Raw genomic sequence first — 21,718 nt, 5'->3', positions numbered from 1 at the left:
TACCGCTTACGGCGCCTTGGGACCTTTAACGTGGTGTTGCAGTTCCTCCAGTCAGACTGGTTTGAGCCTCTACAGGAGGTTGAGGTCAAATTTCTTACATGGAAGGCTGTCACATTGTTGGCCTTAGCTTCTACTAGGCGTGTGTCAGAATTGGGGGGCTTGGTCTTGTAAAAGCCCTTACTTGATCTTCCACGAAAAAAGAGCTGAGCTCCGGATACGTCGGTTTCTTCCAAAGGTTGTGTCTGCATTTCATATCAACCAACCTATGCCAGTGGCTGCTGACTCCTCAATTTCGTCAAAGTCCTTGGATGTTGTGAGGGCTTTGAGAATCTATGTGAAGAGGACTGCTCGTCACAGGAAATCTGACTTTTTTTTGTTTGTCCTGTGTGATCCCAAGAAAATTGGGTGTCCTGCTTCAAAGCAGACTATATCTCGCTGGATTAGATTCACTATCCAGCATGCTTATTCTACGGCAGGACTGCCGTGTCCAAAATCTGTTAATGCCCACTCTACTCGTAAGGTGGGTTCTTCCTGGGTGGCTGCCTGGGGTGTCTCGACGTTACAACTTTGCCGAGCGGCAACTTGGTCTGGGTCGAACACGTTTGCTAAATTCTACAAGTTCGATACGTTGGCCTCTGATGATCTGAAGTTCAGTCAATCAGTTCTGCAGGAGCCTCCGTGCTCTCCCTCCCGTTCTGGTAGCTTTGGTACATCCCCATGGTACTAATGTGGACCCCAGCATCCTCTAGGGCGTAAGAGAAAATAGGATTTTGGTTACCTACCGGTAAATCCTTCTCTCGTAGTCCGTAGAGGATGCTGGGCGCCCGTCCAGCGCTTCGTTTTCCTGCAACAGTTATCTGGTTCAGTACAACTTTGTTTAGTTATGTACTGCATTGTTACTTGGTAAGTAATGTTTCAGCAGTTGCTGAGTTTTTCAAGCTAGTTAGCTTGAGGTGCCTTGTATGTGTGAGCTGGTATGAATCTCGCCACTATCTGTGTTAAATACTTCTCTCGAAGATGTCCGTCTCCTCAGGCACAGTTTCTAGACTTGAGTCTGGTAGGAGGGGCATAGAGGGAGAAGCAAGCCCTCACTCTCAAACTCTTAAAGTGCCAATTGCTCCTGGTGGACCCGTCTATACCCCATGGTACTAATGTGGACCCCACCATCCTTTATGGACTGCAAGAAAAGGATTTACCGGTAGGTAACCAAATTTTTTTTTTTTTTCCCAATTCAAGTTCTGTTCCGCTTCGTATACCGACTCAGTCACACACAATATCCAAGTGTCATATATCAAATAAACCAGCACAGTCTCCTTGTGTGTCCTAGTCACATTGTGTTGCATTTTCTGCAAAATAGACGCCTGACGTCAGCAGAGTTGCATGGGACCTGGCTGCTCGCTCAGTTCTGGCATCATGCGCTGCATGGCGTACTGAGGTTGGATGTATGAGGATGCATCTGTGTGAATAACTAGGCTATTAAAACTGCCAAAAATGGATGTTTGTTATTATACAGGTACTATAAAGACAGCTAACAAACTGTCAGATTTTTTGCTGGCTTAATAAAGTGCACCAGTATGAGTGCTGTATGCCAGACATCTTTTTATATTCCCCGTGTTTATGCTGTATTTCTCTCAGTCCTAGAGGATGCTGGGGACTCCAAAAGGACCATGGGGTATAGACGGATCCGCAGGAGCTTGGGCACACTAAAAAGACTTTGACTGGGTGTGAACTGGCTCCTCCCTCTATGCCCCTTCTCCAGACCTCAGTGAGACTTTGTGCCCAGGAGTGACTGGACACTCACTAGGGGAGCTCTCCTGAGTTTCTCTAGAAAAGACTTTTGTTAGGTTTTTTTTCTTTTCAGGGAGACCTGCTGGCTACAGGCTCCCTGCAGCGAGGGACTGAGGGGAGACAAGTCAGACCTACTTCTACTTAGTTAAGGGCTCTGCTTCTTAGGCTACTGGACACCATTAGCTCCAGAGGGTTCGATCACTTGGTGCGCCTAGCTGCTTGTTCCCGGAGCCGTGCCGTCACTCCCCTCACAGAAGCCAGAAGAGTATGCAGTAGGCAGAAGACTTCAGGACGGCAGAAGACTTCAGTAACCAGGTACATCGCAGCGGTAACGCTGCGCTCCATGCTCCCACACACTATCACAAACTGCACTCACAGGGTGCAGGGCGCTGGGGTGGGGCGCCCTGGGCAGTATGTTACTGAGGTCTGGGGCCGGCAGAAGCCTTTTCGGTGCCTCGGTACCGTTTCTCAGACCCCCGCCGGCATTTTCAAGTTTTCAAATTTGGCGGGCTGAAGCGTGCCGGGAAGGGGCGGAGCTCAGCCGCGCGGTTCACATCGCCATTTTCTCCTCCACACGCGGCTGAAGAAGGAGACACTGACCCGGGACCTCCACATCTCCTCTGAAAGAACGCAGTTTGTGGTGCATTTTATTATACTTTAAGCAGCGCTGGTCACATATATCCATTGACGGGATATTTGGGCGCTGGGGTGTGAGCTGGCATACTCCCTCTGTGTCCTCTATCTGGGCTTCATTGTGGGCCTGTCCCCTAGCTGAGACATTCTGTGTGTGTGTCCGTGTGTCGATAATACGTGTCGGCATGTCTGAGGCTGAATGTTATTCACCGGAGGAGGTTATTGGGGGAGCAGATGCGGGTCTAGATTTGGCCCTGTCGGCGCAGCCGACACCTGATTTACTCACATTGCTAAGTACAATTAATACGAATGTAGCTTCTTTGTCAAAGAGGTTGGATAAATCTGAGTCACAGACACAGGTGTGGAAAAAGTCCATGGAAGATGCTTTGTCTCAGGTGCAGACCCCATCGGGGTCGCAAAAGCGACCATTTACTCAAGTGGTAGATACGGATACCGACACGGACTCTGATTCCGAGGTCGATTTCACTGAGGCTGCTTTACATCCAAGATTAGTTAAGAGTATTCAATACATTATTGTGGCTATAAAAGATGTTTTACGCATTTCTGATGAACCTGCTGTACAGGAAACAAGGATTTGCTTGTTCAAGGGAAAAAAACCTGAGGTGAAGTTCCCCCCCCCTCTCATGAAACGAATATTCTTTGTGAAAAGGCTTGGGAGTCGCCGGACAAGAGGTGGCAGATTCCCAAGAGGATTTACATTGCGTATCCTTTCCCCTCTGATGACAGGGAAAAATGGGAGTCGTCTCCAAATGTTGACAAAGCTCTATCTCGTTTGTCTAAGAAAGTGGCGCTTCCGTCTCCTGACACGGCAGCTCTCAAGGATCCGGCGGATCGCAAGCTGGAGACGTCTCTGAAGTCCATTTTCGCTAATTCGGGTGCATTGCTCAGACCTGCTGTGGCGTCGGTATGGGTGAGTAGTGCTATTGCTAAATGGGCTGAGAATTTAGCTAATGATATGGATACCCTTGATAAAGATAATGTTATTTTGACTCTTGGTTATATCCAGGACACTGCAGATTACCTGAAGGATGCGGCTAGGGATGTTTGTCTCTTGGGATCAAGAGCCAATGCCATGTCGATATCGGCCAGGAGGGCGTTGTGGATCCATCAATCGAATGCTGATGCTGACTCCAAGAGAGCTATGGAAGCTTTACCCTTCAAAGGAAATGTCTTTGTTTGGGAACGGCTTGGCTGACCTGGTCTCTACCGCGACTGCGGGTAAGTCCTCTTTTCTTCCCTATGTTCCCACACAACAGAAAAAGGCACCACATCAGCAGATGCAGTCCTTTCGTCCAAATAAGTACAGGCGTGGAAAAGGTTCGTCCTTCCTTGCTTCAAAGGGTAGAGGAAGGGGAAGGAAGTCGCCTGCCGTATCAGGCGCCCAGGACCAAAAGTCCTCCCCTGCCTCTACCAAGTCCACCGCATGACGCTGGGGCTTCCCTGGGGGAGTCCGGACCGCTGGGGGGCTGTCTGCGAATCTTCAGTCAGGTCTGGATTCAATCAATTGGGTGCTAGAGATTGTGTCTCAGGGATACAAGCTGGAGTTTCGGGAGATGCCCCCTCACCGTTTTTTTTTTTCATTTTGGCCTTATCAGTGTCTCTTCCGGACAGGGAGGTGGTGCTGGCAGCGATACAAAAATTGTGTCAACAGAGGGTCATTGTTCCCGTTCCCCCGTCCCAACGGGGGGAGGGGTTCTACTCGAGCCTCTTTGTTGTGCCGAAAACGGACGGTTCGGTCAGACCGATTCTGAATCTAAAATCCCTCAATCCATACTTGAAAGTTTTCAAGTTCAAGATGGAATCTCTTCGAGCTGTGATTTCCAGCCTAGAAGGGGGGGGATTTTATGGCGTCAGTCGATATAAAGGACTCCTACTTACACGTCCCAATATATCCTTCGCATCAGGCCTTCCTCAGGTTTGCGATACAGCATTCTCATTACCAATTTCAGACGTTGCCGTTTGGGCTTTCCACGGCCCCGAGGATTTTCACCAAGGTCATGGCAGAAATGATGGTTCTCCTTTGCAAGCAAGGGGTTACAATTATTCCGTACTTGGACGATCTCCTGATAAAGGCGAGGTCCAAGGAACGGTTGCTGAGGAGTGTAAATTTGTCACTGTCGGTTCCGCGACAGCACGGTTGGGTGCTCAATTTGCCAAAATCTCAGTTCATTCCGACCACTCGGCTGCCTTTTCTGGGCATAATTCTGGACACGGAGTTACGGAGAGTATTTCTTCCAGAAGAAAAGCTCTGGCACTGCAGACTATGGTCAGAGACTTTCTGAGGCCGACGAGTGTTTCAATCCATCACTGTTCTCGGGTTCTGGGGAAAATGGTTGCAGCGTACGAAGCCATTCCGTTTGGCAGGTTTCATGCCTGGGTGTTTCAGTGGGACTTGCTTAGCAAATGGTCCGGGTCTCACCTGCACATGCACTGGAAGATAAGTCTATCTCCCAGAGCCAGAATTTCTGTCCTGTGGTGGCTACAAAGTTCTCACCTCCTAGGAGGACGCCGGTTCGGTATCCAGGACTGGGTACTTCTGACAACAGATGCAAGTCTCCGCGGCTGGGGTGCAGTCACCCAAGGAAGAAACTTCCAGGGGAAATGGTCGCTCCAGGAAGCTTGTCTCCACATAAATGTTCTCGAGTTAAGGGCCATTTACAATGTCCTGGTACAGTCAGGCAACATCACAGCGGTGGCACATATAAACCGTCAAAGTGGAACAAGGAGCAGAGCAGCAATGGCGGAGGCCACAAGGATCCTTCGCTGGGCGGAACAACACGTGAGCGCCCTGTCAGCAGTCTTCCTACCGGGAGTGGACAACTGGGAAGCAGATTTCCTCAGCAGACACGATCTCCATCCGGGAGAGTGGGCTCTTCACCAAGAGGTATTTGCAGAGGTGACAAAGCGTTGGGGAATTCCGCTGATCGACATGATGGCGTCTCGTCTCAACAAGAAGCTCCCAAGGTATTGTTCCAGGTCAAGGGACCCCCAAGCCAGTGCAGTGGACGCCCTGGTGTCTCCGTGGGTGTTCCAGTCGGTGTATGTGTTCCCTCCACTTCCTCTCATTCCAAAGGTACTGGGGATCATTCGACGAGCAAGGGTTCAGGCGATTCTCGTCGTTCCAGATTGGCCAAGTAGGGCCTGGTACCCGGATCTTCAGGAATTACTGGTGGAAGATCCTTGGCCGCTTCCTCTGAGAGGACCTGTTGTTGCAGGGTCCATGCGTGTTACCAGACTTACCGTGGCTGCGTTTGACGGCATGGAAGTTGAGCACCAGATCTTAACTCGTAAGGGTATTCCCGGGGAGGTCATTCCCACTCTCATTAAGGCTAGGAAGGAGGTTACGGCGAGACATTATCACCGTATTTGGAGAAAGTATGTTTCCTGATATGAGACTAAAATGGCTCCTGCGGAAGAATTTCACTTGGGTCGATTTCTCCACTTTTTGCAGGCAGGTGTAGATGCAGGCCTGAAATTAGGCTCCATCAAAGTGCAGATTTCGGCTTTGTCTATTTTCTTTCAAAAAGAATTAGCTGTCCTCCCAGAGGTTCAGACTTTTGTGAAAGGAGTAATGCATATCAATCCTCCGTTTGTGCCTCCATGGGATCTTGAGATGGTCTTACAGTTTCTCATGTCTTCCTGGTTTGAACCTTTGCGTAAGGTTGAGTTGAAGTTTCTCACTTGGAAGGTAGTCATGCTGTTGGCGCTGGCGTCTGCCGGGCGAGTGTCAGAGTTGGCGGCCTTATCTCATAAGAGCCCGTACTTGATTTTTCATTCGGATAGGGCGGAATTGAGGACTCGTCAACAATTTCTGCCGAAGGTGGTTTTTTCGTTTCACATTAACCAACCTATTGTGGTGCCGGTGGCTACGGATGCTGTGACAGTTCCAAAGTCTCTTGATGTTGTGAGAGCTTTGAAAATCTACTTCGCCAGAACGGCTGTTGCCAGGAAAACTGAGGCGCTGTTTGTCCTGTATGCTTCCAACAAGATTGATCATCCTGCTTCGAAACAGACTATTGCACGCTGGATTTGTAGTACGATTCAGCAAGCTCATTCTTCGGCCGGGCTACCAGTGCCGAAATCAGTAAAAGCCCATTCTACCAGAAAAGTGGGCTCATCTTGGGTGGCTGCCCGAAGCGTCTCGGCTTTACAGCTTTGCCGAGCAGCTACCTGGTTGGGTTCAAACACTTTTTCTAAGTTCTATAAGTTTGATACCCTGGCTGATGAGGACCTTGCGTTTGCTCAGTCGGTGCTGCAGAATCGTCCGCACTCTCCTGCCCGGTCTGGAGCTTTGGTATAAACCCCATGGTCCTTTTGGAGTCCCCAGCATCCTCTAGGTCGTAAGAGAAAATAGGATTTTAGTACCTACCGGTAAATCCTTTTCTCCTAGTCCGTAGAGGATGCTGGGCGCCCATCCCAGTGCGGACTGTTACTTGCAGTGTATTCTTGCTGGTTAAATTAGTTTATACACGGGTTGTGTATTTATTGTTTTCAGCTTGTTGCTGTTGTTAATTCATACTGTTCACTGGTTTACTGTTACTCCGGTTGTACGGTATGATTGTGGTGTGGGCTGGTATGTTTGTAGCCCTTAGTTTAAACAAAAATCCTTTCCTCTAAATGTCCGTCTCTCCTGGGCACAGTTCCTATAACTGAGGTCTGGAGGAGAGGAATAGAGGGAGGAGCCAGTTCACACCCAGTCAAAGTCTTTTCAGTGTGCCCAAGCTCCTGCGGATCCCGTCTATACCCCATGGTCCTTTTGGAGTCCCCAGCATCCTCTACGGACTAGGAGAAAAGGATTTACCGGTAGGTACTAAAATCCTATTTCTCTAACGTCCTAGTGGATGCTGGGGACTCCGTCAGGACCATGGGGAATAGCGGCTCCGCAGGAGACAGGGCACAAAAGCAAGCTTTTAGGATCACATGGTGTGTACTGGCTCCTCCCCCTATGACCCTCCTCCAAGCCTCAGTTAGGTTTTTGTGCCCGGCCGAGAAGGGTGCAATCTAGGTGGCTCTCTTAAAGAGTTGCTTAGAAAAAGTTTTTAGGTTCTTTATTTTCAGTGAGTCCTGCTGGCAACAGGCTCACTGCATCGAGGGACTTAGGGGAGAGATTTTCAACTCACCTGCGTGCAGGATGGATTGGATTCTTAGGCTACTGGACATAGCTCCAGAGGGAGTCGGAACACAGGGCTCGCCCTGGGGTTCGTCCCGGAGCCGCGCCGCCGACCCCCCTTGCAGATGCTGAAGATGAAGAGGTCCGGAACCAGGCGGCAGAAGACTCTCAGTCTTCATCAGGTAGCGCACAGCACTGCAGCTGTGCGCCATTGTTGTCAGCACACTTCACACAGCGGTCACGGAGGGTGCAGGGCGCTGGGGGGGGGCGCCCTGGGCAGCAATGTATAATACCTGTATGGCGAAAAATACATCACATATAGCCCTTGAGGCTATATGGATGTATTTAACCCCTGCCAGATATCTAAAACTCCGGAGAAGAAGCCCGCCGAAAAGGGGGCGGGGCCTATTCTCCTCAGCACACAGCGCCATTTTCCCTCACAGAAAGGCTGGTGGGAAGGCTCCCATGCTCTCCCCTGCACTGCACTACAGAAACAGGGTTAAAACAGAGAGGGGGGGCACTGATTTGGCGATATGTATATATATTAAAATGCTATAAGGGAGGAACACTTATATAAAGGTTGTCCCTGGATAATTATAGCGTTTTGGTGTGTGCTGGCAAACTCTCCCTCTGTCTCCCCAAAGGGCTAGTGGGTCCTGTCCTCTATCAGAGCATTCCCTATGTGTGTGCTGTATGTCGGTACGTGTGTGTCGACATGTATGAGGAAAATATTGGTGAGGAGGCGGAGCAAATTGCCTGTAATGGTGATGTCACTCTCTAGGGAGTCGACACCGGAATGGATGGCTTATTTATGGAAATTACGTGACAATGTCAACACGCTGCAAGCCGGTTGACGACATGAGAGGGCTGGCGAACAAATTAGTATCTGTCCAGGCGTCTCAAACACCGTCAGGGGCTGTAAAATGCCCATTTCCATTTACCTCAGTCGGTCGACACAGACCCAGACACGGACACTGTTTTCAGTGTCGACGGTGAAGAAACAAACGTATTTTCTTTTAGGGCCACACGTTAAGGGCAATGAAGGAGGTGTTACATATTTCTGATACTCCAAGTACCACAAAAAAGGGTATTATGTGTGAGGTGAAAAAACTACCTGTAGTTTTTCCTGAATCAGATAAATTAAATGAAGTGTGTGATGATGCGTGGGTTTCCCCCGATAGAAAATTATTGGCGGTATACCTTTTCCCGCCAGAAGTTAAGGCGCGGTGGGAAACACCCCTCAGGGTGGATAAGGCGCTCACACGCTTATCAGAACAAGTGGCGGTACCATCTACGGATAGGGCCGTACTTAAGGAGCCAGCTGATAGGAGGCTGAAAAATATCCTAAAAAGTATACACACACATGCTGGTGTTATACTGCGACCAGCGATCGCCTCAGCCTGGATGTGCAGAGCTGAGGTGGCTTGGTCGGATTCCCTGACTAAAAATATTGATACCTTTGACAGGGACAGTATTTTATTGACTATAGAGCATTTAAAGGATGCATTTCTATATATGCGAGATGCGCAGAGGGATATTTGCACTCTGGCATCAAGAGTAAATGCGATGTCCATATCTGCAAGAAGATGTTTATGGACACGACAGTGGTCAGGTGATGCAGATTCCAAACGGCACAAAGATGTATTGCCGTATAAAGGGGAGGAGTTATTTGGGGTCGGTCCATGGGACCTGGTGGCCAGGGCAACTGCTGGAAAATCCACCGTTTTTTACCCTAAGTCACATCTCTGCAGAAAAAGACACCGTCTTTTCAGCCTCAGTCCTTTCGTCCCTATAAGAGTCATATCTGCCCAGGGATAGAGGAAAGGGAAGAAGACTGCAGCAGGCAGCCCATTCCCAGGAACAGAAGCCCTCCACCGCTTCTACCAAGTTCTCAGCATGACGCTGGGACCGTACAGGACCCCTGGATCCTACAAGTAGTATCCAAGGGGTACAGATTGGAATGTCGAGAGGTTTCCCCCCTCGCAGGTTCCTGTAGTCTGCTGTACCAATGTCTCCCTCCGACAGGGAGGCAGTATTGAAAACAATTCACAAGCTGTATTCCCAGCAGGTGATAATAAAATTACCCCTCCGACAACAAGGAAAGGGGTATTACTCCACACTATATGGTGGTACTGAAGGCTAGGTGAGACCTATTCTAAATCTGAAAAATTTGAACACTTACAAGGGTTCAAATCCAGATGGAGTCACTCAGAGCAGTGATAGCAAAGAACAAGGGGACTATATGGTGTCCCGGGACATCAGGGATGCTTACCTCCATGTCCCAAAATTTGCCTTTTCTCACCAAGGGTACCTCAGGTTTGTGGTACAGAACTGTCACTATCAGTTTCAAGACGATGCCGTTGGATTGTCCAAGGCATCCCGGGTCCTTACCAAGGTAATGACCGAAAGGAGGATTCGTCTTCAAAGAAAATGGACGACCTCCTGATAAGAACAAGGTCCAGAGAACAGTTGGAGGTCGGAGTAGCACTATCTCAAGTAGTTCTACGACAGCACGGGTGGATTCTAAATATTCCAAAACCGCAGTTGTTCCGACGACACGTCTGCTGGTCCTAGGGATGATTCTGGACACAGTCCAGGAAAAGGTGTTTCTCCCAGAGGAGAAAGCCAGGGAGTTATCCGAGCTAATCGGGATCCTCCTAAAACCAGGAAAAGTGTCAGTGCATCATTGCACAAGAGTCCTGGTGAAAATGGGGGCTTATTACGAAGCGCTTCCATTCGGCAGATTTCACGCAAGAACTCTTCAGTGGGATCTGCTGGAAAAATGGTCCGGATCGCATCTTCAGATGCATCAGCGGATAACCCTATATCCAAGGACAAGGGTGTCTCTCCTGTGGTGATTACAGAGTGCTCATCTTCTAGAGGGCCGCAGATTCGGCATTCAGGATTGGATGCTGGTGACCACGGAGGCCAGCCTGAGAGGCTGGGGAGCAGTCACACAAGGAGTGTGATCAAGTCTGGAGAATTCTCTCCACATAAATATACTGGAGCTAAGAGCAAATTTATAATGCTCTAAGCTTAGCAAGACCTCTGCTTCAAGGTCAGCCGGTATTGATCCAGTGGGATAACATCACGGCAGTCGCCCACGTAAACAGAAAGGGCGGCACAAGAAGCAGGAGGGCAGTGGCAAAACTGCAAGGATTTTTCGCTAGGCGGAAAATCATGTGATAGCACTGTCAGCAGTGTTCATTCCGGGAGTGGACGACTGGGAAGCAGACTTCCTCAGCAGGCACGACCTCCACCCGGGAGAGTGGGAACTTCATCGGGAAGTTTTCCGCATGATTGTGAACCGTTGGGAAAGACCAAAGGTGGACATGATGGCGTCCCGCCCGAACAAAAAATGGGACAGGTATTGCGCCAGGTCACGAGACCTTCAGGCGATAACTGTGGACGTCCTGGTAACACCGTGGGTGTAACAGTCGGTGTATGTGTTCCCTCCTCTGCTTCTCATAACCAAGGTATTGAGAATTATAAGACATAGAGGAGTAAGAACTATACTCGTGGCTCCGGATTGGCCAAGAGGGACTTGGTAACCGGAACTTCAAGAGATGCTCACAGAGGACTAAGGGCCTCGGGAGCTAAGAAGGGATTTGCTTTCAGCAAGTACCATGTCTATTCCAAGAGGAACCGTGGCATCGGCCTTTAAGAAAGGACCTGCTCCAGCAGGGACCTTGTCTGTTCCAAGACTTACCGCGACTGCGTTTGACGGCATGGCGGTTTGAACGCCGGATCCTAAGGGAAAAGGCATTCCGGAAGAGGTCATACCTACCCTGGTCAAAGCCAGGAAGGAGGTGACCGCACAACGTTATCACCACATGTGGTAAAAATATGTTGCGTGGGTGAGGCCAGGAAGGCCCCACGAAAAAATTTCAACTAGGTCGATTTCTGCACTTCCTGCAAACAGGAGTGTCTATGAGCCTCAAATTGGGGTCCATTAAGGTTCAAGTTTCGGCCCTATAGATTTTCTTCCAGAAAGAATTGGCTTCAGTTCCTGAAGTCCAGACGTTGTCAAGGGAGTATTGCATATACAGCCCTTGTGTGCCTCCAGTGGCACCGTGGGATCTCAACGTAGTGTTGGGATTCCTCAAATCATATTGGTTTGAACCACTCAAATCTGTGGATTTGAAATATCTCACATGGAAAGTGACCATGCTGTTGGCCCTGGCCTCGGCCAGGCGATTGTCAAAATTGGCGGCTTTGTCTTACAAAAGCCCATATTTAATTTTCCATTCGGACAGGGCAGAACTGCGGACTCGTCCCCAGTTTCTTCCTAAGGTGGTGTCAGCGTTTCACCTGAAACAACCTATTGTGGTGCCTGCGGCTACTAGGGACTTGGAGGACTCCAAGTTGCTAGACGTTGTCAGGGCCCTGAAAATAAATATATATATATATATATATATATATATATATATATATATATATATTCCAGGACGGCTGGAGTCAGAAAGTCTGACTTGCTGTTTATATTGTAGGCACCCAAAAAGCTGGGTGCTCCTGCTTCTAAGCAGACTATTGCTCGTTGGATTTGTAGTACAATTCAGCTTGCACATTCTGTGGCAGGCCTGCCACAGCCAAAATCTGTAAATGCCCATTCCACAAGGAAGGTGGGCTCATCTTGGGCGGCTGCCCGAGGGGTCTCGGCTTTACAACTTTGCCGAGCAGCTACTTGGTCAGGGGCAAACACGTTTGCTAAATTCTACAAATTTGATACCCTGTCTGAGGAGGACCTGGAGTTCTCTCATTCGGTGCTGCAGAGTCATCTGCACTCTCCCGCCCGTTTGGGAGCTTTGGTATAATCCCCATGGTCCTGACGGAGTCCCCAGCATCCACTAGGACGTTAGAGAAAATAAGATTTTACTTACCGATAAATCTATTTCTCATAGTCCGTAGTGGATGCTGGGCGCCCATCCCAAGTGCGGATTGTCTGCATTACTTGTACGTAGTTATTGTTACAAAAAATCGGGTTATTATTGTTGTGAGCCATCTTTTTTAGAGGCTACTTCATTGTTATCATACTGTTAACTGGGTTCAAATCACAAGTTGTACGGTGTGATTGGTGTGGCTGGTATGAGTCTTACCCGGGATTCAAGATCCTTCCTTATTGTGTACGCTCGTCCGGGCACAGTACCTAACTGAGGCTTGGAGGAGGGTCATAGGGGGAGGAGCCAGTACACACCATGTGATCCTAAAAGCTTGCTTTTGTGCCCTGTCTCCTGCGGAGCCGCTATTCCCCATGGTCCTGACTGAGTCCCCAGCATCCACTACGGACTATGAGAAATAGATTTATCGGTAAGTAAAATCTTATTTTTCTCTAACGTCCTAAGTGGATGCTGGGGACTCCGTAAGGACCATGGGGAATAGCGGCTCCGCAGGAGACTGGGCACATCTAAAGAAAGCTTTAGGACTATCTGGTGTGCACTGGCTCCTCCCCCCATGACCCTCCTCCAAGCCTCAGTTAGATCTCTGTGCCCGAACGAGAAGGGTGCACACTAGGGGCTTTCCTGAGCTTCTTAGTGAAAGTTTTAGTTTAGGTTTTTTATTTTCAGTGAGACCTGCTGGCAACAGGCTCACTGCATCGAGGGACTAAGGGGAGAAGAAGCGAACTCACCTGCGTGCAGAGTGGATTGGGCTTCTTAGGCTACTGGACATTAGCTCCAGAGGGACGATCACAGGCCCAGCCTGGATGGGTCCCAGAGCCGCGCCGCCGGCCCCCTTACAGAGCCAGAAGGCAGAAGAGGTCCGGAAAATCGGCGGCAGAAGACGTCCTGTCTTCAACAAGGTAGCGCACAGCACTGCAGCTGTGCGCCGTTGCTCTCAGCACACTTCACACTCCGGTCACTGAGGGTGCAGGGCGCTGGGGGGGAGCGCCCTGAGACGCAATAATAAACACCTTGGATGGCAAAAAAATGCATCACATATAGCTCCTGGGCTATATGGATGCATTTAACCCCTGCCAAAATACATAGAAAAACGGGAGATAAGGCCGCCGATAAGGGGGCGGAGCCTATCTCCTCAGCACACTGGCGCCATTTTCCCTCACAGCTCCGTTGGAGGGAAGCTCCCTGTCTCTCCCCTGCAGTCACTACACTACAGAAAGGGTTATAAAAGAGAGGGGGGGCACTAATTACGCGCAGTATTAAATATACAGCAGCTATAAGGGGAAAAACACTTATATAAGGTTATCCCTGTGTGTATATATATATATATATATATATATATATATATATATATATATATATATATATATATAGCGCTCTGGTGTGTGCTGGCAAACTCTCCCTCTGTCTCCACAAAGGGCTAGTGGGGTCCTGTCCTCTATCAGAGCATTCCCTGTGTGTGTGCTGTATGTCGGTACATTTGTGTCGACATGTATGAGGAGAAAAATGATGTGGAGACGGAGCAGATTGCCTGTAATAGTGATATCACCCCCTAGGGGGTCGACACCTGAGTGGATGAACTGTTGGAAGGAATTACATGACAGTGTCAGCTCTGTATAAAAGACAGTGGTTGACATGAGACAGCCGGCTACTCAGCTTGTGCCTGTCCAGACGTCTCATAGGCCGTCAGGGGCTCTAAAGCGCCCGTTACCGCAGATGGCAGATATAGACGCCGACACGGATACTGACTCCAGTGTCGACGGTGAAGAGACAAATGTGACTTCCAGTAGGGCCACACGTTACATGATTGAGGCAATGAAAAATGTTTTTACACATTTCTGATAATACGAGTACCACCAAAAAGGGGTATTATGTTCGGTGAGGAAAAACTACCTGTAGTTTTCCTGAATCTGAGAAATTAAATGAGGTGTGTGATGATGCGTGGTTTTCCCCCCGATAACTGATAATTTCTAAAATGTTATTGGCATTATATCCTTTCCCGCCAGAGGTTAGGGTGCGTTGGGAAACACCCCCTAGGGTGGATAAAGCGCTCACACGCTTGTAAGGGCTCTACCCTCTCCTGAGATGGCCGCCCTTAAGGATCCTGCTGATAGAAAGCAGAAGGGTATCCTAAAATGTATTTACACACATACTGGTGTTATACTGCGACCAGCAATCGCCTCAGCCTGGATGTGCAGTGCTGGGTTGGCGTGGTCGGATTCCCTGACTGAAAATATTGATACCCTAGATAGGGACAGTATATTTTTGCCTATAGAGCATTTAAAAGATGCATTTCTATATATGCGTGCTGCACAGCGGAATATTTGCCGACTGGCATCAAGTCTAAGTGCGTTGTCCATTTCTACCAGTAGAGGGTTATGGACACGTCAGTGGTCAGGTGATGCGTATTCCAAACGGCATTTGGAAGTATTGCCTTATTAAAGGGAGGAGTTATTTGGGGTCGGTCTTTCAGACCTGGTGGCCACGGCAACAGCTGGGAAATCCACGTTTGTACCCCAGGTCGCCTCTCAACATGAGAAGACGCCGTATTATCAGGCGCAGTCTTTTCGTGGACAAGCGGGCAAAAGATTCCTCATTTCTACCCCGTGACAGAGGGAGAGGAAAAAGGCTGCAGATATCAGCCAGTTCCCAGGAACAGAAACCCTCTCCCGCCTCTGCCAAGCCCTCAGTAGGACGCTGGGGCTTTACAAGCAGAATCAGGCACGGTGGGGGGCCCGTCTCAATGAATTTCAGCGCGCAGTGGGCTCACTCGCAAGTAGACCCCTGGATCCTTCAGGTGATATCTCAGGGGTACAAATTAGAATTCGAGACGTCTCCCCCTCGCCGTTTCCTAAAGTCGGCTTTACCGATGTCTCCTTCTGACAGGGAGACTGTTTTGGAAGCCATTCACAAGCTGTATTCCCAGCAGGTGATAACAAGGTACCCCTCCTGCAACAGGGAACGGGGTATTATTTCACACCGTTGTGGTACCGAAGCCAGACGGCTCGGTGAGACCGATTCTAAATCTAAAATCTTTGAACACTTACATACAGAGGTTCAAATTCAAGATTGAGTCACTCAGAGCAGTGATTGCGAACCTGGAAGAAGGGGACTACATGATGTCTCGGGACATCAAGGATGCTTACCTTCATGTCAAAATTTACCCTTCTCATCAAGGGTACCTCAGGTTTATGGTACAGAACTGTCACTATCAGTTCAGACGCTGCCGTATGGATGGTCCACGGCACCCAGGGTCTTTACCAAGGTAATGGCCGAAATGATATTCCTTCGAGGGAAGGGAATTTTAGTTATCCTTTACTTGGACGATTCCCTGATAAGGGTAAGATCCAGGGAACAGTTGGAGGTCGGTGTAGCACTATTTCAGGTAGTGTTGCGGCAGCACGATTGGATTCTCAATATTCCAAAATCGCAGCTGGTTCCGACGACTTGTCTTCTGTTCCTAGGGATGATCCTGGACACAGTCCAGAAAAAGGCTTTTCTCCCGGAGAAGAAAGCCAGGGAGTTATCCGAGCTAGTCAGGAACCTCCTAAAACCGAGCCAAGTCTCAGTGCATCAATGCACAAGGGTTCTGGGTAAAATGGTGGCTTCCTACGAAGCAATCCCATTCGGCAGATTCCACGCAAGAACTTTCCAGTGGGACCTGCTGGACAAATGGTCCGGGTCGCATCTTCAGATGCATCAGCGGATAACCCGGTCACCAAGGACAAGGGTGTCCCTCCTGTGGTGGTTGCAGAGTGCTCATCTTCTAGAGGGCCGCAGATTCGGCATTCAGGACTGGGTCCTGGTGACCACGGATGCCAGCCTGCAAGGCTGGGGAGCAGTCACACAGGGAAGGTATATCCAGGGCTTATGGTCAAGTCTGGAGACATCACTTCACATAAATATCCTGAAGCTAAGAGCCATTTACAATGCTCTAAGCTTAGCAAGACCTCTGCTTCAAGGTCAGCCGGTGTTGATCCAGTCGGACAACATCACGGCAGTCACCCACGTAAACAGACAGGGTGGCACAAGAAGCAGGAGGGCAATGGCAGAAGCTGCAAGGATTCTTCGCTTTGCGGAAAATCATGTGATAGCACTGTCAGCAGTATTCATTCCGGGAGTGGACAACTGGGAAGCAGACTTCCTCAGCACGACCTCCTCTTGGGAGAGTGGGGACTTCACCCAGAAGTCTTCCACATGATTATAAACCGTTGGGAAAAACTCGACAGGTATTGCGCCAGGTCAAGGGACCCTCAGGCAATAGCTGTAGACGTTCTGGTAACACCGTGGGTGTACCAGTCAGTGTATGTGTTCCCTCCTCTGCCTCTCATACCCAAGGTACTGAGATTGATAAGATGGAGAGGAGTAAGCACTATATTCGTGGCTCCGGATTGGCCAAGAAGGACTTGGTAACCGGAACTTCAAGAGATGCTCACGGAGGATCCGTGGCCTCTACCTCTAAGAAGGGACCTGCTCCAGCAAGGACCCTGTCTGTTCCAAGACTTACCGCGGCTGCGTTTGACGGCATGGCGGTTGAACGCCGGATCCTGAAGGAAAAAAGGCATTCCGGATGAAGTCATCCCTATCCTGATCAAAGCCAGGAAGGATGTAACCGCAAAACATTATCACCGCATTTGGCGAAAATATGTTGCGTGGTGCGAGGCCAGTAAGGCCCGACGGAGGAAATTCAACTGGGTCGATTCCTACATTTCCTGCAAACAGGAGTGTCTATGGGCCTGAAATTGGGGTCCATTAAGGTTCAAATTTCGGCCCTGTCAATTTTCTTTCAAAAAGAACTAGCTTCAGTCCCTGAAGTTCAGACGTTTGTAAAAGGGGTACTGCATATACAGCCTCCTTTTGTGCCTCCAGTGGCACTTTGGGATCTCAATGTAGTTTTTGGGTTCCAAAAGCCACATTGGTTGAACCACTTAAATCTGTGGAGTTAAAATATCTCACATGGAAAGTGGTCATGCTGTTGGCCCTGGCCTGGGCCAGGCGCGTGTCAGAATTGGCGGCTTTATCCTGTAAAGGCCTTTATCTGATTTTCCATTCGGACAAGGCGGAATTGAGGACTCGTCCTCAGTTTCTCCCTAAGGTGGTTTCAGCGTTTCACCTGAACCAACCTATTGTGGTGCCTGCGGCTACTAGGGACTTGGAGGACTCCAAGTTGCTAGACGTTGTCAGGGCCCTGAAAATATATGTTTCCAGGACGGCTGGAGTCAGGAAAACTGACTCGCTGTTTATCCTGTATGCACCCAACAAGCTGGGTGCTCCTGCTTCTAAGCAGACTATTGCTCGTTGGATTTGTAGTACAATTCAGCTTGCACATTCTGTGGCAGGCCTGCCACAGCCAAAAATCTGTAAATGCCCACTCCACAAGGAAGGGGGCTCATCTTGGGCGGCTGCCCAAGGGGTCTCGGCTTTACAACTTTGCCGAGCAGCTACTTGGTCAGGAGCAAATACGTTTGTAAAATTCTACAAAATTGATACCCTGGCTGAGGAGGACCTGGAGTTCTCTCATTTGGTGCTGCAGAGTCATCCGCACTCTCCCGCCCGTTTGGGAGCTTTGGTATAATCCCCATGGTCCTTACGGAGTCCCCAGCATCCACTTAGGACGTTAGAGAAAATAAGAATTTACTTACCGATAATTCTATTTCTCGTAGTCCGTAGTGGATGCTGGGCGCCCATCCCAAGTGCGGATTGTCTGCAATACTGGTACATAGTTATTGTTACCAAAAAAATCTGGTTATTGCTGTAGTGAGCCATCTTTTCTAGAGGCTCCTCTGTTATCATGCTGTTAACTGGGTTCAGATCACAAGTTGTACAGTGTGATTGGTGTGGCTGGTATGAGTCTTACCCGGGATTCAAAATCCTTCCTTATTGTGTACGCTCGTCCGGGCACAGTATCCTAACTGAGGCTTGGAGGAGGGTCATGGAGGGAGGAGCCAGTGCACACCAGGTAGTCCTAAAGCTTTCTTTAGATGTGCCCAGTTTCCTGCGGAGCCGCTATTCCCCATGGTCCTTACGGAGTCCCCAGCATCCACTACGGACTACGAGAAATAGAATTATCGGTAAGTAAATTCTTATTTTTTTGTATATTGACTTTTTTGATGTACTCATTGATATTGGGATATTTCATTCTTGCTGGGATGATTAAAGGCGTCTTCTATCCATCTGGTATAGATTTTATCTGCACATGTGTTTTCCCAGCTTGATTGAAGCCCATTCAGCACCTGTGCTGAACACACACAGCATGATCTGACCTTTTTGCTGCAAACTTAAGGCCCCCATACATCAGCAATCACAAAAAACTATTTGCAGATTCTAAAAAAAATTCACAGATTTAAAGACCCACCAATCTGCGCCCAAACATTAGATATTTTTCAGTGTTTTACAGATAATTTTCCAGTCTTGAAAGGCTCATCAGTTTACTAGAAACGATCTGCAAATCTGCTGATTGTTACCATACGCTAGCAATCTACAGCCTCACTAACTTGTAGACAACCTGATTTAACAGTTGCAATCGATTTTTGGTCTGAATCCGCGATCTGTGAACCCCATACATAGCAGATTTATTTGCACAATCTGCAAAACAGCCAATTGGCCCAATCAATTGCGGATGTATGGGGGCTTCTATTTAAGCATGCTTATTTAACCACTTTAATGACAAATATGGTTTCCAAAAATGTCCCCAAAATGATTGTGTTTTTTTTTTAAATTTTTTAGAATGATATACTCTATTCAGTAGTAGTTTCTAACAAATAAGCACATCTGGTGGTAACAAATTTTTTAATCCAAGGCTATATAGGTATTAACATAATTTGATAATTTAAAATCAACAATAAACTAATATAAAATTAAGGCAAATGGCGCCCTCTAGTGTAATATATTAGACAATTTGAAAAATGTGTTATTTCCAAGTGCTTACGTATGTATATATGTAAGATAAACACCTTGATTCTCATGCTCAAGAGGATTCTTGAATATCCTCCTTTTATAGGTCTGTATAAATGACATAAAACAAGGGTGCACAAAATATTGTTTCCCCTTCTAGGCATAGACTAAATTCAGCAAACACTCAAGTCATTTTTTATATTGCAGCATTCAGTCGCCAGCAAGCTCTTAAGTCTCCAAATATGAAAGATGAAAAAAACAAAGACTTGCATGTAGTGTAACACATTTTGTCATTTATTATACAGGGAAAATACATGTAACGTGTACATTTTTAAAATTTAAATAGCGCTTATCTGAACAAAGGGTCACATTCCCAAATGCAGAGAGATAGAAAAGTCCAGCAGTAGAATGATCCATTGCATTTCGTCAGTGAAATAAAAAGCCATACCACTAGGCTTCTTATATACCTTATCTAATTCTCAAACAATTGCCATGTGTTTCAAAGCAAATATGGAACCAGAATGGGATCCACTTCTGGTTTATTGTTTTTATATTAACAGAGTCCAATATAATGTGTGCTTATGCAGATGGTGTACCATGTCTGATAATCTCAGAACTGGAATACGTCCGTTTCCGGTTTCTGATTTTTAACATACAATAAAATTATTTACGTCACTATAATTTGAATTACAGAGTAACAAAATGCCATATATAAAATAACAAATATACTAAAGGCACTTTATAGGTATTTAAAGCTATTTTTTTTTCCAGTTCATCAGAGTAACTTTCAGTTCTTGGATATATGTCCCCGTGACTTCTGATTTTCACCATTACCTTTTCACGTAAAACTTTTTTTAGTGGGGCAAGTGTTTCAATGGTAAAATGTACACGTGTCCTCTTGGTCCACGACTTCAAACAATGCCTCTAATATACTTTTGTGCATGAAAACCACAAACGTTATCTTTGAAGTTGGTTCTTAAGGTGCCTCTGGAGAAAAACACTCCCTGATCTTCTGGTGGCTGCCTTGGTTAAAAGTAGCAATGTCCCCCTTCCAGATCATTTTTGGATTAGTTTGATCTACAAAAATGCGGCGCAGTTTAGCCACTATATTTGCTCCCAAGTTTTGTGAATTTGCATGTGGGTAGCTGGGAAGAATTATGCATTTTTAACAACCTCTTCAAAGAAGGCATTTTTAAATTAGATATATTTAAATTTTAAACATCTGGCAGAGTGACTCTGATACTTTATAACCATTTTTTATGGTATGAGTTTCAATGATTTTAATTTATCTTTTAATATTTCATGAAGATCATAAAGTTATGACCAAAAATTTTATGAAAACAGACACCAACAGCTATCTATATTTCAAAAGTGGGAAACTGTAAAAAGAACATTTCATATTCCTATATTTGCTGCATTATAAATTGTAGTGATGCAAAAACATATAAAGATCAATTGGAAATAAATACTTACAGGTTTAAAGAAAGAGCACCCTGTAGAACTAATCTAGCAGGCCCTCCATAATACTCGAGAAACAGATATAGTAAAAATATTATAAGAAAAATATTAGAAAATACTTGGAGACACTGGGATATTTTAAAGACTGACCCTGTACTTTATAATGTTTTACCAGAGAAATCTCAAGTTATTTTTAGAAGCTCTAGGAACCTTTAAAGATGTTCTCGAACCTCGTAAGCAAAAACCTTACCCATGGAAATGACTAATTTTTGGGGTAGAAATGTCAGTCCTGTAAGAAAGAAACCAGCAGCAGTGGGTAGGCATATCTGAGGAGGCAGCGGATCAGCAGCTACCTGGGAGAGAGGTAGTGACTAGGGGAGAAGCAGCTGTAGGGATCTCACACTGGGGGCAAGGAGTCAGTCTCAGATCACAGTCTAAGTCAGTGTGACCGGGGGAAGGCCGCGTACAATATTGCAAAAAATTCTCTATTAAAAACAAATAAATAAATATATATATATTTATATATTTGTAAAGGTAATTTGATTTTGTCATTCCCACGGGGCACTCTGTATACAGGTACTTTGTGTCTGATTTTTTTCCCAATCATACTTACGTGTGTGTGCCTTAATTATGCTGGGTACACACTTGGCCGAAAGGATGGCTGAATGACTGATCTAACGATTGGGATACAATAAACATCATGCTGATTGATAGGTTCGCTTTCACTGTTCATTCCATTTAGTCATATTTATAGCTTCCTGCAGTATATTTTGTTTCCACGTTTCCTGTAAATGCGAATAAGTGAATTTTACATGACTATGAAAGTGCTTATTTGGCTTTTGTGAATGTGTGTATGAATATAGTGTCACATTTGTTTTTTTAGATCAAGCAAATGTTTGTTTATGATTAAATTATGGTG

At 47.1% G+C, this 21,718-nt stretch overlaps 1 protein-coding gene across 2 annotated transcripts in view; it reads left to right on the top strand.

The window, feature by feature from the left end:
- Window positions 1-21,718, top strand: part of MKLN1 (muskelin 1) — a 322,757-nt gene that overhangs the window by 225,282 nt on the left and 75,757 nt on the right. The gene's annotated exons all lie outside the window — the stretch shown is intronic.

The sequence above is a fragment of the Pseudophryne corroboree genome, chromosome 6, assembly GCF_028390025.1.
Source record: "Pseudophryne corroboree isolate aPseCor3 chromosome 6, aPseCor3.hap2, whole genome shotgun sequence".
NCBI classification, from domain to species: domain Eukaryota; kingdom Metazoa; phylum Chordata; class Amphibia; order Anura; family Myobatrachidae; genus Pseudophryne; species Pseudophryne corroboree.
Note: the sequence above shows the minus strand (reverse complement) of the source record. Positions and strands in the feature narration are given on the sequence as shown.